This window comes from Poecilia reticulata, chromosome 4 (genome assembly GCF_904066995.2).
Source record: "Poecilia reticulata chromosome 4, P_reticulata-male-v2, whole genome shotgun sequence".
In the NCBI taxonomy this organism is placed as follows: domain Eukaryota; kingdom Metazoa; phylum Chordata; class Actinopteri; order Cyprinodontiformes; family Poeciliidae; genus Poecilia; species Poecilia reticulata.
The window spans coordinates 27,727,805-27,736,733 of record NC_088833.1 but is presented as its reverse complement, the minus strand read 5'-3'; positions in this window follow the sequence as shown (position 1 = coordinate 27,736,733).

Sequence of the window (8,929 nt, the reverse complement as noted above, 5' to 3'; positions counted from 1 at the left end):
TTTGAGAGACGTTCGTGTGTGTAACGTGAGCACAGATCCTAACCTTGTGAGGCCCTTTCTATATCATGAGAAAACCTCAGAGTGTGTCTAATCTCTGGATCCCAGGTTAGTTCCACACAACAAGGAGAGGCACATGCTGGGGGTGGTGTGAGAAGAGGCTGCTGATGGAAACGTAACCTTTCCAGCTCACTCTGAGCCTCAGTAAAATGGCTGAACAAACCTAACAGCTGTCACAAACAGAACAAAGATATCTCTGGCCTTCCAGGCAATGCGCACCAAAGGCCCCATCCTCGCTAATAAGAGAGACAATACCAAGCCGGGGACATTGTGACTAACCATCAACACTTGGCTAACTCATCGCAGATCCATTTAGCTTCTTCCGCTGCAGCCTGTAAACAACCTGATTTCCTCAGCGCCGCGTCAAACCCGAGAAGTCACCGGAAAGGAATCCAAGAGCAATAATGATGCTTTTGTCTGGAGGCGCACTGCAAGCAGTGAAAATAAAGAAAAGCAAAGGGAAGCCTGAGAACCAGTAAGGCCCCCGAGCTCAGCTTACGCACCTCTTGTTCCCACAAACCTTTGGCCACCTTCCCACGTCACGCACTTTTTTTTTGTTTGCCCCATTCATCCAGAAGGTGTTGTTGGTGGGGGGGGAGGGCTGTTATTCTTAACCACCTTCTATAATCCAACACCTTCTTACTGAGAACGCAGGACGAAGCCAAGTTGGTTGTACAAACACAAATCCACAACTCTCTTCTGGGGAAAAAAACAACAAAAACAAAAAAGAAACCAACTACCTTATAGTTCCTAAAAATTCCCATCATATATTGATTGAGGTCAACAGAAAATCTTTCTGAGGTTTGTTTTTCTTGCACTACACATGAGAGAATATGAATCATTAGATGCGAAACCTGACTCCAAAATCAATGTGGCGGACACTCCCCAGTGTCCTGATGCCGGCGGCTGGAGCGCGTTTACTCCTGCTTGTGTTTGCGTTGAGTCCCGCCATGGTCAGTCGCTTCTGTATGTGCTGCCTTCACACGTCGCCATAACGTGGTTTTTGGTCATGATACAGACGTCACCGGATTTATCACTTTATACTGCACTTAATGTGAAAAAGCAGCTCCCCAAAGTGGGGTTTTAAAGCTGCCTTTAAGTTTAGACGCTCGGTTTTGACCGCTACAGCCACAAATCGTGGGTCTTATTTATGGCTTTTTAAGAGTGTGACCAAAATGAGTGGCTAAGTTGGGGGAGTTTTGTTTTTTTTTATCACTTTTTCTGGTGTACATTTACATAAAAACTAGGACGAGTCTAAGATAAGATCACTGGATGCTAACATGGATGTTTCCATTTTCTCCATGCTAGAATGGATGGACTGTGCTGCAAAAACAAAAAATATCACCAAGTATTTTTTGTCTAGTTTTTAGTGAAAATAACTTGGTACACTCGGAATTTGACAAAGATAACTTGCAAGTAACTTTTCAGGAAGATAAATGCTAGTTCCACTGGCAGATAATTTAACTTATAACATGGAAAAAATGTTTTGGCGTAAATGACATAATCTGCTTGTACTTTTTTTTTATGAATATTATGGAATTATTTACTTATTTACTTAAAACGAGCTCCTACATCTTCATGAAAAGCTCCTTGTAAGTTAGTATTGTCTTATTTCAAGTGTACTAAGACATTTGCACCAGTAACCAGAGCAAAAGTACTTTTTAAGATTTTGTGTGTTTGCAGTGTGTGAGCCATGCAAAGGTTTAGTGGGACAAAAATTCTTAATCTCAAAGCTCATCACTGAAGATAATCCATTGACTGAAGGTAATCAATAGAAAGATTTTTCCATTGATTATTCAAAAGTGTGTCAATAATTTACATTATGTCATTTTTTTAAACACAAAATAAATAAAAGAGGGCAGGAGGAGAATACTGTGTCTGTGTCGCTTCCTTTCAGAAACTTTTTGTGAGAATAAAATTACTTGAAATCTAAATCTTCCAGGTATATGAACGATTTATTATTATTATTAAATCAGTCATCAACATTTGGTGACCCACCAGAAAAAAAAGAATAATTTTGAAGATATATATTTTTATTATTTGCTAACTTTTTTTTCTCCCAGTGGCTTTCAAAATTTACGTTTGAATAAATCAGAAATACTGAATAAAAGTACCGTATTTTCCGCACTATAAAGCGCACCTAAAAACCTTCAATTTCCTCAAAAGCCGACAGTGCGCCTTATAATCCGGTGCACCTTATATATGGACCAATATTGAGCCACAACAGGTCTAGCAACTACGGTAAGCAGCCGCCGACTTCATTTTCCCCCGTAGAAGAAGAAGCGTGCGGTGCATGCTGGGATAGTTGTCAGAACGCTGGTTTGTAATCTATTAATAAAGTTTGACTGACCTATTTACCTACTGACCTGATAATATGGTTGTCTGCAGGTCATTTAGCACCACGTTCTCGTCAACATGGTGTGAGCGAACGAAGAAGGGTGACCATTGTCCGGCCACGCCCCGGCCTAGTCGTGGAAGGCTCTCCTCGCCGACCGGAGTCGGACTGTTTTGTTAACATTCACTTTAGTGCAGCTCCATCTTGTGGATGCATAGCGTAACTTCAGCTTCTACTGTAGCGTCTATTCTATGCGGCTTATATATGAAAAAGTTTTAAAATAGGCCATTCATTGAAGGCCTATTTCAATGAAATAGGCCTTCAATGGCGCCGGATTGTATGACGCACCGCCTTACAATCCGGACTGTAAGGCGCCCCGGATTGCGCCTTACAATCCGGTGGCCCTTATAGTGCGGAAAATACGGTACCTTCTGTTACTAAAGGCATAATAAATCAACATGTGGAGTGACAGCATGACTCAAGAAATGAAGCAATGTACAAACATAAATATATTCTAAAAAAAATGGTCTAAAAAATGTTTCCAAATAGCTATATAGAAGATGGAGTAAAATATATGGGATATTACTAGATAGGTAAGATAGAAATTGCATAAAGTTATCTTTTCTATGTAGTAGATGTTTATTGACAAGTACTATGTATGTAGTAAGTTAAACTATTACTAGTTCTGCAGCATCTGTTTTATTTAGGTGCATTTTGGAATAATAATAGTATAAAAGAGTGGGAATTTTAACAAAAAGTCTACATTTCTTCTCATTCCTTTTCAAATAACTAAAATATTTAAAATGACTGATTCTTAAATTGCAAAACACTGGTTTTGTATCCTTGTGTGTATAGATGTGCATACTCCTACATGTACTCCTGTATTTTTTATTATTATTCATTTGTTTCAAATAAAGAATATCTACCAAGAAGAAAATGAAGGTGTGTGTTATAATTTAAACCATTCTGCGTGATGAAGATTCAAGTCTGGCTGTTTATAGAACTTTATTCCCTATTCATATTCCTGAAGGTTTAAACCAGATGACTGACGTTCTTTTTGGCTTTAGCCTGAATGTGACCAAAATTCAATTAAACTTTAATGATCCCATGAACCAAACCAGAAAGAGCCAGAGCCATATGTTCTCACTGGCCCAAAGTGGGGATCCGACCATCCAACTGTGGCTGTCGTGGCCAAAAGTTTTCACTTCAATAGGTCTCTCACAAAAGAAACAATCCCCATTAAAATTCCAGAGAGTGGATGTGGATTATCCACACCAACAGGAATGTTTTGTGAGGGGGGGGGACATGGGCTTATTGCAAAAACAAAATTTCCAAACATCATTTAAAACAAAACAAAAACATCATAAAAATGTATTACTTTTTTCTGGTCAAAGCCAAATTCACAGATATGACTTAAAGCGAGTCTTTGCAGTCATGTCCAAATGTTTTATTCTTTGGGCTATTGGTAAATAATAAATTGTGTTATACCTATTAACTGAGCTTTATTGACTTAAAAAGTTTGTATTTAAGTTTATTTCATGATTTCATATTTCTGTGTAGTTAAATCACAAGCATATAAAGAGTAAAGTTACAGTCAAACATCATTTACTCATAACAAGCTTCTTATTCGATAAAGAAGCTTGTTTCTCATTGCAAATGATACGGGCGCCTCTTACAAAACAATCAAAAAATGTATTTAAAAATTGTTAAAAATCTTTATGCAAAAATGATTTCTCTTCTTCATAGTCAGTGGTTAAACTTTTATTGACTTTACAGAATTTAATTCCAATAAAGATGATTTCTGAGCTGATTTTCACGCTCTTTACTGGTATTTTGATGATTTATCTTTGCTGATGAGCTCCAGGTCTTTGAGGCTGAAACGAGCCCGACTTACTGCCAGCAATGCGGACCAGACTCTGACACCTGTGATACAGGGACCTGACAGCCCGTATCAAAGGGCCCGGTACCCCACACTTCGGGAGAACCCCCGCCGGGCTCCCCGCGGGACACGGTCAAACGCCTTCTCCAAGTCCACAAAACACATGTAGACCGGTTGGGCAAATTCCCACGCACCCTCCAGGACCCTGCTGAGAGCTGGTCCAGGACGAAAAGCACACCACTCTTCCTGAATCCGAGGTTTGACTATCTGACAGACCTTCCTCTCCAGGACCCCTAAATGGGCCTTGCCAGTGAGGTTCTCCTCTTCTGAGACATCTTCAGTTGATTTAAGGAGCGTGTCAAACTCAGTCCAGATTTTTAAGAGTCGCCTTTCTCCTTGAAGACACGTCCTGCTTCAACTCTTATTGTATCATTATACTTTCTCTCTTTCTGGACTTCCTGTTGATGCTCTCAAACTGAAAGCAGTCAGAGAAATTGGTACCTTCAAAGCCCAGATGCCTTGGCGTAGCCTCTCGTTTTCTGCCTTCACCCTGTCCATCTCTTGTCATTTCTCACTCATCGATGCCTCTGCTTTTTCTGTGTTTGCCTTAAGTGTCTGTTTTAGGGACACAATGGACATCCCCAAGGCATTAATTACAATTGTCAGCTGTTGCCGATCACGTGACTCGAGTCATGTGGAAAAGCATTTCCGTTATGAAGTATACCAATTTTGATACATCCAAATAAACCCACCTCATCCTAACGACAAAGGTTTTTATCAAAAAACAAGACATTTTTCAAAATTGGCGTGGTTCCATTAACCAAATTTATTTTCCAAATGTCAAAATTCAGTGGAATTGTGCTGTCCATTGAAACACAGCTGGTGTGTATTTAAATTTGTCTGAATTCGAGGATTCAGACAATCTGCCTTCAATCAAACCTCTGCACCTGACTCTTGATTTTAAAACGCCGTAGCACGTTTCCAGGACAGCTCCTCCGTGTTTTGTCTCCTGCTCGAGAAGCGGTTCGGGTCGGTGAAGAAGACTGAAGACTTGTGCGGTGAGTTTGCACTGCAGTGCGCCCCCGTGCTGTCAAGAAACAAAACAAGGCAGCTTTTTTTATCCACAAGCGAGAGCAGCGGTATTGAGTGCAGAGGCTCCCTAAAATAAACAGCCTATCTGTGCAGGCCTGGGGCGGGGTCAGGGTCACACTGCATGGTGCTCACACATCCCAAACACAGCCCCTCGCTCCCGCACCGGCTGAGAACAGAGCAGTCTCTGTGGGATGGACTGGGATGGAGTTTCCTTTAACATATTTTCGATAAGAGAAGCTTTAAAATCCAACTCCCGACATCAAAACCTGTACACATTTTGTAACGCCACGTCTACAAACTGCCATGTATTTTTATGATAGTTTATATGATAAACCATCACAAACTAGCAAATAATTGTACTGTTGAAGCAAAAGAATAAAAAGTAAAAAAGAAAAAAAATAACATTTTACAAATTAAAATATAAATAGTGTGGGATGCATTTGAATTCAGTGCACACTCAGTCCTGCAGCAGCAGACTGTCAGTCCTTTCCCCCTTTGTAATACTAGAGAGCCATTTTTATTTGCAGAATATCTCATGCTCAATCAGATTGGGTAGAAAATGTCTGTGAATATCATATTTTAAGTCTTGCCACAATTTGTCTATTGGATTTACCTCAGGACTTTGACTGGGCCAGTGAAACACTTGAATTTATGCTGATCTAAAGTATTCCATCGTAGTTCAGGCTTTATTTTCTGCGGCGTCATGCTGACAGGTTTTCTTACCAACATTCCTGGTATTGTGGGGAGCAAACACTAAAGTTCTGATTGGACCTTATTTCGCAGGTCAGTGCAGGTATGTGATCGCATAGCTCAGTAGATTAGAACCAGCCAATAATCTTCAAGGCAAAGTCCCTGCAATAAAAGAATGAAACGAATGGCGATAAAACACTACACACTCGGGTTTGCGTAACGGGCCAATAGCGTTGAGTGATTTAAAAACTTACTACGAGTCAATGGGTGACTGAATAGGTCATCCAAACACACCTTAATACATCGAAGTCTGCACAACCCCCACCTAAAATTCCAGGGTTTTGTATTGTAGAAAAACTAATAAACATTTTTAATGATTTTCCATGAAATAATTTGACTTTTATCTGCACAACCACCACCTAAAATTCCAGGTTTTTGTATTGTAGAAAAACTAATAAACATTTTTAATGATTTTCCACGAAATAATAAGACTTTTATCCCGTACTATTCAAATGAGAAACAAGAAAGTCTGTTAGGGAAAATTTCAGAAATACTAAAACCTGAAAAAAGCTGCAGTCCAGCCTTCCAGTGAAAGTAAAAGATTGCTTTGCCAGGACATGTTTGAAGTTTTGTTTTTTTACTTTTGTACTTCAAAGTATTTTACACGAAGTAAAATAACTTGGCCAATGCATTAAGGCGCTATTCCGCTTGATTCAAATCTTGCTTAAAGCACAGTTTGGGCTTTCTTCCATCGACTTGGATTGTCTCTGGTAGAATTTCCACTGGGCCAATCAAAGAAAAGAAGACGTTGTGAACAATGACATTATTTTCTGCGCTGTTTTAAAATTGTATTCTGCCTGTAGTTTTAGCGATGGCAGCGGAGGAAGTGGACGATGCCGTTCAGTCCACATTGGCCACGCTCCCAAATATTGACTTAACATTGAATTAACGTCAACAAGTCACCTTGTTTGGTTCAGCACTTCTCTCTTCGCAGTGGAGGATGCTTGTTTACAGCACAGGCAATTTCCAGTAAGGTCAACCACAATACATACGTCATGGTCAAATGTTAGCAATTGGGTAAAATTTAAAGCTTCACAGTCCACAACTCCAGGAAGAAATCACTTCTGGACAAAGAACAGGAGGTTGGTTTTCACCAGGCTAGTAAAATAGTTTACTTCCCTACATGTTTCTCTGAAATATACCATTTGTTCATCATATGTATAAATCTCACATTGAATTCAAGCAACGCGTCATCGTCTACGTTTTCAGATCAATCTGCAGCCACACTTCTCTGCTCGAATGTCTTTGCTAATGACATCTGAATGAAAACGTCTGCTTGTTTCATAGAGATGTTCATATTTGCTCATCAGTTATTCGTCTCATTCAGCAGGACTTAACTTCTAGAAGCTAAAGGCCAATATTATTTTCTAAATCTAGGATTTATGATTCATGTTTATATTTAAAGCGGTTTCTTTACCGTGAGTGAGTCCAAGGTGTGTGGTTAACGGCTCAACAACTCTGTGAGCTGTTTTAGGACAGCTGAATGCAGAATGTCAAATATTTCTTGTCAAAATTACTACCATAGTTTTGCTGTTTGCAAAAATGACCAAGAGTGATTGGAACCAGTGTTACATTCATAAAATGTCTCCAGTGCAAAAGTACATATTTTTTTGCACTGATTTTAATTTATCTGATAGTTTGAAGGGACAAATGGATATAAGTCGGGTGCTAACCTGTGGTTCGACCACGACATTAAGATGTTTTCATAAAGCTGGTAATCAGGCGTTAGAATCAAATCCTTGTTTCATTTTTATCACAAGGACTTTTATTTTATGGAGTTTTGCTCAGTTTTACACCCTCGCAGCTTCATTTATGTATTGCGTTTCTAAGTAAAACATTAAATCTGTGACATTGCCACAAGTATGTGGCATATATCTTTTACAATAAAAACGTTTGATTCTGGTAAAAACGGCAGAGTTTGGAAACCTATTCTCCATGTTGCTTTGCTGCCATAAAAGTATATTTAGTACTTAATTACATGGCAGCTAACTACAGATTCTAAAAGTGATTGCAGTAAGGAGACTTTAATAGCTTTGTGGCTTCTCCTCTAAACTTTAATTACAGCCAGAGTAGGTATTGTTTTGAAAGGATCGTTCTTCATCTCGCTGTAATGAAAACTTGTAGGTAGGAGGAGAGGATAATGCGGGACTTTAAATCTTCCTAAATCTTCGGACTCAGGAAGGAGGCTTTCCCTCACAGGGATAGGAGGTCTCTGAGGGCAGGAGGCCGCTGCACGCGTGTGGCTCTCCGCTGGCCACTGTTCTAAGGGACAGCTGTGTAATCCCAGCGGTGTTTGGCCCCGAGCCTGGAGACAGCAGCTGCCATAAACAAACAGAGCTGAAAGCTACACTGGCCCCGGTCCCCTGTCCCTTTCAGGACGGCGCGGGGAGACCGGTGACCTTTATCCAGTCCACCCCATTAAGTTTGAATGGATTTGGAAGGTTGAGTCGGTGAACAAACCCCAGAACAAATGGACTAAGAACGCGGACAAAATGGCAGCCAAACATCTTGGCTGTACTTGTTGGTCCGAGTTCATATTCTGCAAAGGCGAGCTGTAACGATCCAGCACACAAGATGAAGTAAAACAAACTGGACCCACGAGAAGGAGACATTTTTGGGAAGACACGAAGCAGAAGCAGAGTAAAGGTTTCTCAAATCGCTAAGAGTTTCAATGAAATTTAAATGAGTCCAGAACTTTGTGTAGTCCATGTTTCTGTGCTTGTCTACTTTTGAGCGGCCTCTTCGCTGAAAATAAACGGACATGCTTGTCCACAGTTAGAAAAAAGGTTTTTATCCAACTCAAACTGTGTTTTAAA